Genomic DNA, 6,976 nt, shown 5'->3' with positions numbered 1-6,976 from the left:
TCCGGTTTCTCGGTCCCGGTTCTGGTTTCTTGGTTATTTTTGACACCCCTATAATGAAGGTAAGGAAACCTTTTTTTTTTTTTTTTTTTTTTTTTTTTTTTTTTTGCGATAAGTTCTCTATTTTGGCTCTAGTTCTATGCAAGTTAAATGCAACTGATCTCTCTTTCTCACGAACTTTCCTACTGTCTTTACCCGGATTTCTTTTCCTACTCGAGCATGCAAATGTCATTATAATTTTCTTAATCTTAGGCTCCGTTTGTTTTGTCGTAAATTAATTTCGGAAAATGTTTTACGTATTTTTGGGTGTTTGGCACAACGTAAAATTATAGTCAACGTAAAATATTTTTCCTTTGACCGAAAATTCTTCTTAAAATTTAGGAAAATGGTTTATGAAAACCATTTTTCAACTTTGAGCATCTCATTCTAAAATCTGATTGGAACCTGCTCGGGACCTCATCAAGACTTGACCGAGACTTGGCCAAGACTTGACCAGGACCCACTCGGGACCTCGCCGGGACTTGAGCGGGACTTGTCTAGGACCTGCCCGAGACCCACCCGGGACCTCGTTGGGACCCGCCCAAGACCTCACTGAGACCTGCCAGAGACTTAACCGGGATCCTTTTGAGACTTGACCGGGACCTGCCCGAGACTTAATCGGGACCCACTTGGGACCTGCCCGGGACCCGTCCGGACCTGCCTGGAACCCGTTGGGACATGCCTAGGAGTCACCCGGGACTTGCCCGGGACCCTACCAAACCTGCATGAGACCTTGTTGGAACTTGCTCGGGACCCGCTTGGGACCTACTCGGTCAAGTCCCAGTCAAGTCCTGGTCAGGTCTCAGCGGGGTCCCGGGCTGGCCCAAGCGGTTCCCGAGCAGATACAGGGTGGGTCCCAGTCAAGTCCTAGGTAAGTCCTGGTCAAGTCCGAGGCGGGTCCTGAGCAGGTTCGGTTGGGTCCTGGTTAAGTTTTGGGCAGCTCCAGGCGAGGTGCCGAGTAGCTCCAGGTCAGGGCGGGTCTTGGTCACATCCTGGGCGGGTATTTTTTTTATTTTATTTTTTAAATTATTGTATATTAGTATTTTTATGTTGTGAATATAAAAAATATTTGTGATTTTCCATGTGTACGCCAAACGCCGGAAATTGTTTTCATCGTAAAATATTTTCTTGTAAAATGACTTCGTTGAAAATATTTTACGACGAAAAATATTTTACGTCGAAAAATATTTTACGTCGAAACAAAGGGACACAGTGAATGTGAAAGTCCTTTTGACTAGCATTGTGAAAGTCCTTTTGCCACAGTGAAAGTAAAAGAGTTGGAGTTTCTTAATGAGTGAATGTGTAAATTACACTAGTGTCATAGAGCAAAACTTTTTTAAGATGAATTTCAGTAAAAATGCTGTTCTGTGTGTCTCTGTCTCTCTTTGAAATTTTGAATAAGGCTCCTGTATTTTTGAGCCCATAGAAAATAAAATGGAATAATGTAGATTATTTGATTCTTTCATAGCTCTAACTAGAGTTGAAGATTAAGTTTGATACTCATAATTGATAAAAACGATTGATCCCAAAGCTAATTATGATGGGAAAACTTCCCTAATTAATTACTTTTGTATACAACCAACAAGGATAATGCATTATTACTCGATGCATAAAATAGGAAGCATCTAAGCTCAAATACAAAAGTTACTACATAAAAATCCTGACCAATTTCTCATTGTTCCTAAAAGAACACATACAATTAGTAGTGCTTTCTGTTATCTGTTTCTGCAGTTGCTTTGGTTTGTTATTTGGTTTTAGACCCTGCGTGGTTGTTTTTTTGCAGGTTTGGTTTTGTTTGTTGTTTCTTTGTAGAACAGTCTTGTTTTGGACTTCTTTTGGTAGTGCTGGCTTGCCAAATTGTATGTTGTATGCATTTGGCTTGCTTGGAGTATGCTTGAAGCCCTGCGTGGCTAAGTTTTGGCCTTTTGAGAAGGCTTGTAATTGGAGTATCTTTGTAGTTTGGATTGTTAGTTTTTGAATGAAATTCCTTATTCATCTAAAAAAAGAAAAAGAAAAAAAAGAACACATACAATTATAAGCTTCATAACACAATTAAATGGACACGTGAGCGCCTCTATTTTGCCGCTTGCTAATGAAGTTGCCCTTCCAACATCTTAATCTCTTCCCTCATTTCAAGTATAAGCTCAGCGCCGCGTTCACAAATAGGTAGATCATACCAATAAAAAAATTGCAAGGTGATTGTTCGCCATATCGAGCACATCCGAAGAAACGCCTTCCCGTATTATCGTCGGTCCATGAAGTCGTTAGATGTGTTCTCAGACCACAGTAGCATTTCGGCGGCTCCCTAGATGACATCTAAAATCAACATAGATTTTGCCACAAAACAAAACACATATTTAGTTGACAATAACAATAACAATTTGCCTAATAACACATATTAGTTGAGCATCAGAGCAGTATGTCCATATATATGATCAACATACATGTCATTATACAATTGGATCTGACATGTCACACTAAAGGATTCCATCAAAGTTTTAAATGAAAGTTAAGAGTAGGAATCTATTTGCTTTTATTGCATACCAATATAAGTTATCAACAAATTTTTATGCCACTAGAAACTTGCAACTGTGTAACTACAGTGACTGACTTTACATATATATTTTTTTTTCTAATTAGAAAGGTGAAAAGCACTAAAATGATTTAGAAATTATTAGAATCAGTTACTAACTTGATTTAGAGAGTTCTGGATTTAAGATCAGACTTATGAGTTATGTCAATCATGTTATTCAAACTGAGATGCATACTTGGAAAAAAGACAACTCTCATGCATATCTTCATAACATGTCTATTGTGTTTGTGTATGTGCACATGTTTTTATACATAAATGTTGTCTCTTATCAATACTGCCAATCTTCAAATTCTTCATTTTCAAGATATCAGAAGTAAGTTGTTCTTGTAAATGAAGCAAACCAATTGGCTGTTCTGAAATTTCTCTAATGTTTTAAAGACAATTGATTCCTTCTATTGCGATTGCACTCTCCGGTAGCCTCTCTGTCTCCGGAATCTTGCCGAAAATTTCTGCCAATGGAAAATTGTGACCCACCCAGAAAAGATAATGCCGGTCAAGGTATTGGGCATGGAAGTAACTCCTGCTATGAAGTCTTGCTTCTAGAAAATGGTGTGGCCAATGTTTCGAAGTTGCCGGAGACGAAGATCACCGAGAGTTTCTGTGTAACTTCTTCTTTTTTTTAATTATTATTTTATTCTATTTTTTTTTTAATTATTTTTAAATTTTTATGACACGTGGCGTAATATGAGAGTGACACGTGGAAATTCCATTAATTGGAACTGACGAAACTAATGGAGGTATTGATTCCGTCTTTTCGCATAGGTTGGGTACTAGATTTGTCATGTTTTAAAACTCAGGGAAAAAAAAATAAAAAAGTGAAAACTTAGGTACTAAAAAAGTTATTAACCCAAAAGAAAATTATGAATCTTCAGTACCAAAAGGATGTTATCATCTCATTCATTATGACTATCAAGTTCCATGAAATTTATTGAGGCTATCATTTCAATATATTTCTATATAGTTTCTTGTTCGTCCCCAATAACATGCCACGAAACAATTTTTTTCTTTTCATTTTCCTTTTTTTTCCTGTTCATGGAGAACGCCATTAACTGTTACAGGGAAAGTATGGTTACAATATCCTTCATATCAAGTGTATGACATTTTATCTAGAAGGCCATACTAAACTTGATAATTCTAGAACCAAGATCTCTCTCTAAATGGCATGCTTTATATCCCAGTAGCATGGACATGGAACAGAAAACCATAAAAAATTCAACTCAAAAACTAACTTTTCTATATGTGATTATACTGTATATACACTTCATCTTTATTGTAACTTCACATATTTAATTTAGTTAAAAGTCTATGCCCAAAAATTCGGCTTTGGCTTGCATCATTTACTCCCCATCTGTGTGAAGACCGTTAAGAAGTTACATGTAGATCTCATTCCCATGAATTTGTAGCATATAGAGTTAAAAAGTGAAGCTACATCATACATGAGAAGCCTATCTTTGTGTTTTGTTAGAACAAGATCGATGCAGATCTTACCCATCTAACCAAAAAAGAAAATGATGAATTAAGAAGAAATGGAATAGAATGGAATGAATAAGTTAAAAAACTCTTCTTTTTTCACTCTTTAATTATATTTGCTTCATATCTGTTAGAAAAATCTCTTGTTCAAGAACTTTAGATCAGCAAAACAATCTAGAATTATATGGGAAAATTGATTGCTAAGGCAAGAGCATCAGCACTGCTTAATCAATCTCTTTATTTTCTTGGATGAACTTGAAATACCGTTTGCTCCAGTCGGTAGAGCAATTGCTGTTTACAACATCACATATCACACTTCCCCATTGCCAAATAATTTTAGAGAAATGTGGGTGAGTAGTTTATAATTGTTTTCTGGTTGAGGACTCATCGATATTTCGGCCAGTAATCAGCAATTAGAATTTATCCTAGTAAAAGGTGTATTTTCACAATAATTGAAGTATGCCAAATTAATTTGAGATTCTTTTGACTGAGGAAAATTTAGATCAAATTTGGATTCTAAGATAATCTTGAGAAATCTTTCTCAAAATTTTGTCAATCCACTTTTAGCTCAACTTTAATTTTTTTTAATCAATTTTCATCCAACATTTAAAAGAAAAAAAAGGGACAATCAGTGATAAAAAAATGTTGAAAAAACCACAATAAACCATAGTATATTACCCATTTACAGCATTGAGATCATAGCCGGAAAAGTTTGCAGCCTTAGTAAGAGCTGTTCTCCAGCTCTGCACCCTCTCCATATCATTTTGATACTCCTCTTCATGCCTAGCTAATAAATGATTCAGCAAAAGTTCCAGAACGTCTAAAGGGTCCATGTGATAAAATATTGGAATAAGAATCTGGCCTATAGTATTCTTATAGCGAACTATCTCCGCAAGCTCTTTAAGGCTCCAACTAGAGGAAGCATAGCCTTTGGAAAAAACCACAATAAAAATCCTTGATTTTTGTATGGCATTGAGTAGTTCGGTAGAAATGTCCCTTCCTTTTGGAAGCTCATCGTCATCTATGAAGCAGTTAATTCCAGCTTGCACCAAGGCAGTGTAGAGGTGATCCGTAAAACTCTTTCTTGTGTCTTCACCTCTAAAACTCACAAACACATCATACCTCCAACGATATTTTGAAGATGGAAGGGTTTGAGTAGCCATGGAAAAGGAGGGGATTGTTGCTGAATTTGATTGGACTGAAAAAGGAAACAAATCCTATGAGTTAACAGACGGGGTGAAGCCTGTATAATCCCCAAAATCAAGATTTTTTGTTCTATACATTGAAAAATGAGAAAGACTCATTAAACATAATTCTAAATGCCAATTTTTTTTTTTTTCCATACATTTTATAAAAATAAAAAATCACACAGCCGAGAACCAAGCCTTAGTGGAAATGGAGGTGAAAGTGAGAGAGGAATTAGCATCTTCTCAATTTTATTTGAATCGAATAAAATTCAATTAGTTATATTAAAAAAATACTTTTATTTCTTCAAAAAAGTAAACAGATAAAAATACCCAATTCATTTGAAGGGGAGAAGATACTGACCTCCTCAGAGAAAGCAAGTAATTTATTAACTCTTTTATGCATGTGGTATGGACTAGTTAGATAAATCAATTTGGATGACCGAGTCCTGGGTTTAATAAAAGTAACAAAAGAAATCCACGTCGGGTTCTTAGGTTAATCAACATGGGGAACAGGAAGTAAACACCCATGCCCTAGGCCTTATGTGTTTGTCGATTTTCACAAATTCATGCTTTCTTAAATAACAACTTAGTAGACACTCATGCTAAATCCTTTAAGAAATAAAAGAATTTGAGTAGACACTCATGCCTAATTTGTTGTTTAGGAAAATCAATAGCTTAAGGAATAGACACTCATACCCTTAGGTTGACAAACATTAAGTATGGATAACATGATCAAAGCATTGGCATATTGTTATATTATCTAAATATAATTAGTAGTGGATATCAAAGCCCTACCTTTTATTATTATCAACTCAAAATCAATCTTTGTTTTATTTTTCATACATAATTTATTTTAAGCAAAATTTAGCAATCCTCATGGGAATAATTTCGTACTTGCACCATATACTACTATGTTGACCTTGTGCACTTGTGGGTAAAACGTACAATTATTTGCCTATTAATTTAGGTAGATATTTGCACAACACTATCTCCTTCATGTGTGGGTTGATTCTTCTCTGTGCATCCCTGGTTGGCTTTGCTTCATCTTCAAGGAAGATTTGATACATGCACTTGGCTAGACTTATCCCCTTGATGTCAGCAATAGTCCATCCCAAAGCAGTTTTATGCTCTCTAAGAACTCTCAACAGCTTCTCTTCTTCCCCAAAACTCAGATTTGCAGCAATTATAACTGGTAGTGTCTTGTTTTCTCCTAAGTAGGCATATGTTAGGTGTTCTGGCAATTGCTTCAATTCCAATCTTGGTGCCTAGACAGTAGAAGGGACAAGAGTAGTATTAGTACGCTCAAGAGTCTCAAAGGGAGGGATGTACTTACTTGGATGCTTTGAAGAGGCCTCAAGAAGGTGTACGGCTTCAATGATGTCATCAGTAACATCCTTAGATTTTGGTTCAGTGTCCAGCCTTGTGAAACTATGGGTGAGGGTGGCCTCCAACAGGTCAATGTGATGGGCTGAAAATTTTTCTCAACAATGCCTTGGACCATGCAAACATTAAAGCATTCTAAATCATCTTGAGGTAATTTTAATGCATCGAATATTTTGAACTCTATCTTCTCACCATTCACCTTCATACTCACAGTACCCTTTTTCACACATATTTTAGTATCTGCAGTTCTCATAAAGGGTTTTTCTAAGATGATAGGCAAAGGCAATGGCATAGGTGATTCTTCCAT

General features: G+C 36.1%; 1 pseudogene; it reads right to left on the bottom strand.

Moving 5' to 3' along the window:
* Positions 1–2,077: 2,077 nt before the first annotated feature.
* On the bottom strand, positions 2,078–6,976 carry LOC148583703 (TMV resistance protein N-like; annotated as a pseudogene).

This window comes from Corylus avellana, chromosome 9 (assembly GCF_965113065.1).
Source record: "Corylus avellana chromosome 9, dhCorAvel1.hap1.2, whole genome shotgun sequence".
Classification (NCBI taxonomy): Eukaryota; Viridiplantae; Streptophyta; class Magnoliopsida; order Fagales; family Betulaceae; genus Corylus; species Corylus avellana.
Note: the sequence above shows the minus strand (reverse complement) of the source record. Positions and strands in the feature narration are given on the sequence as shown.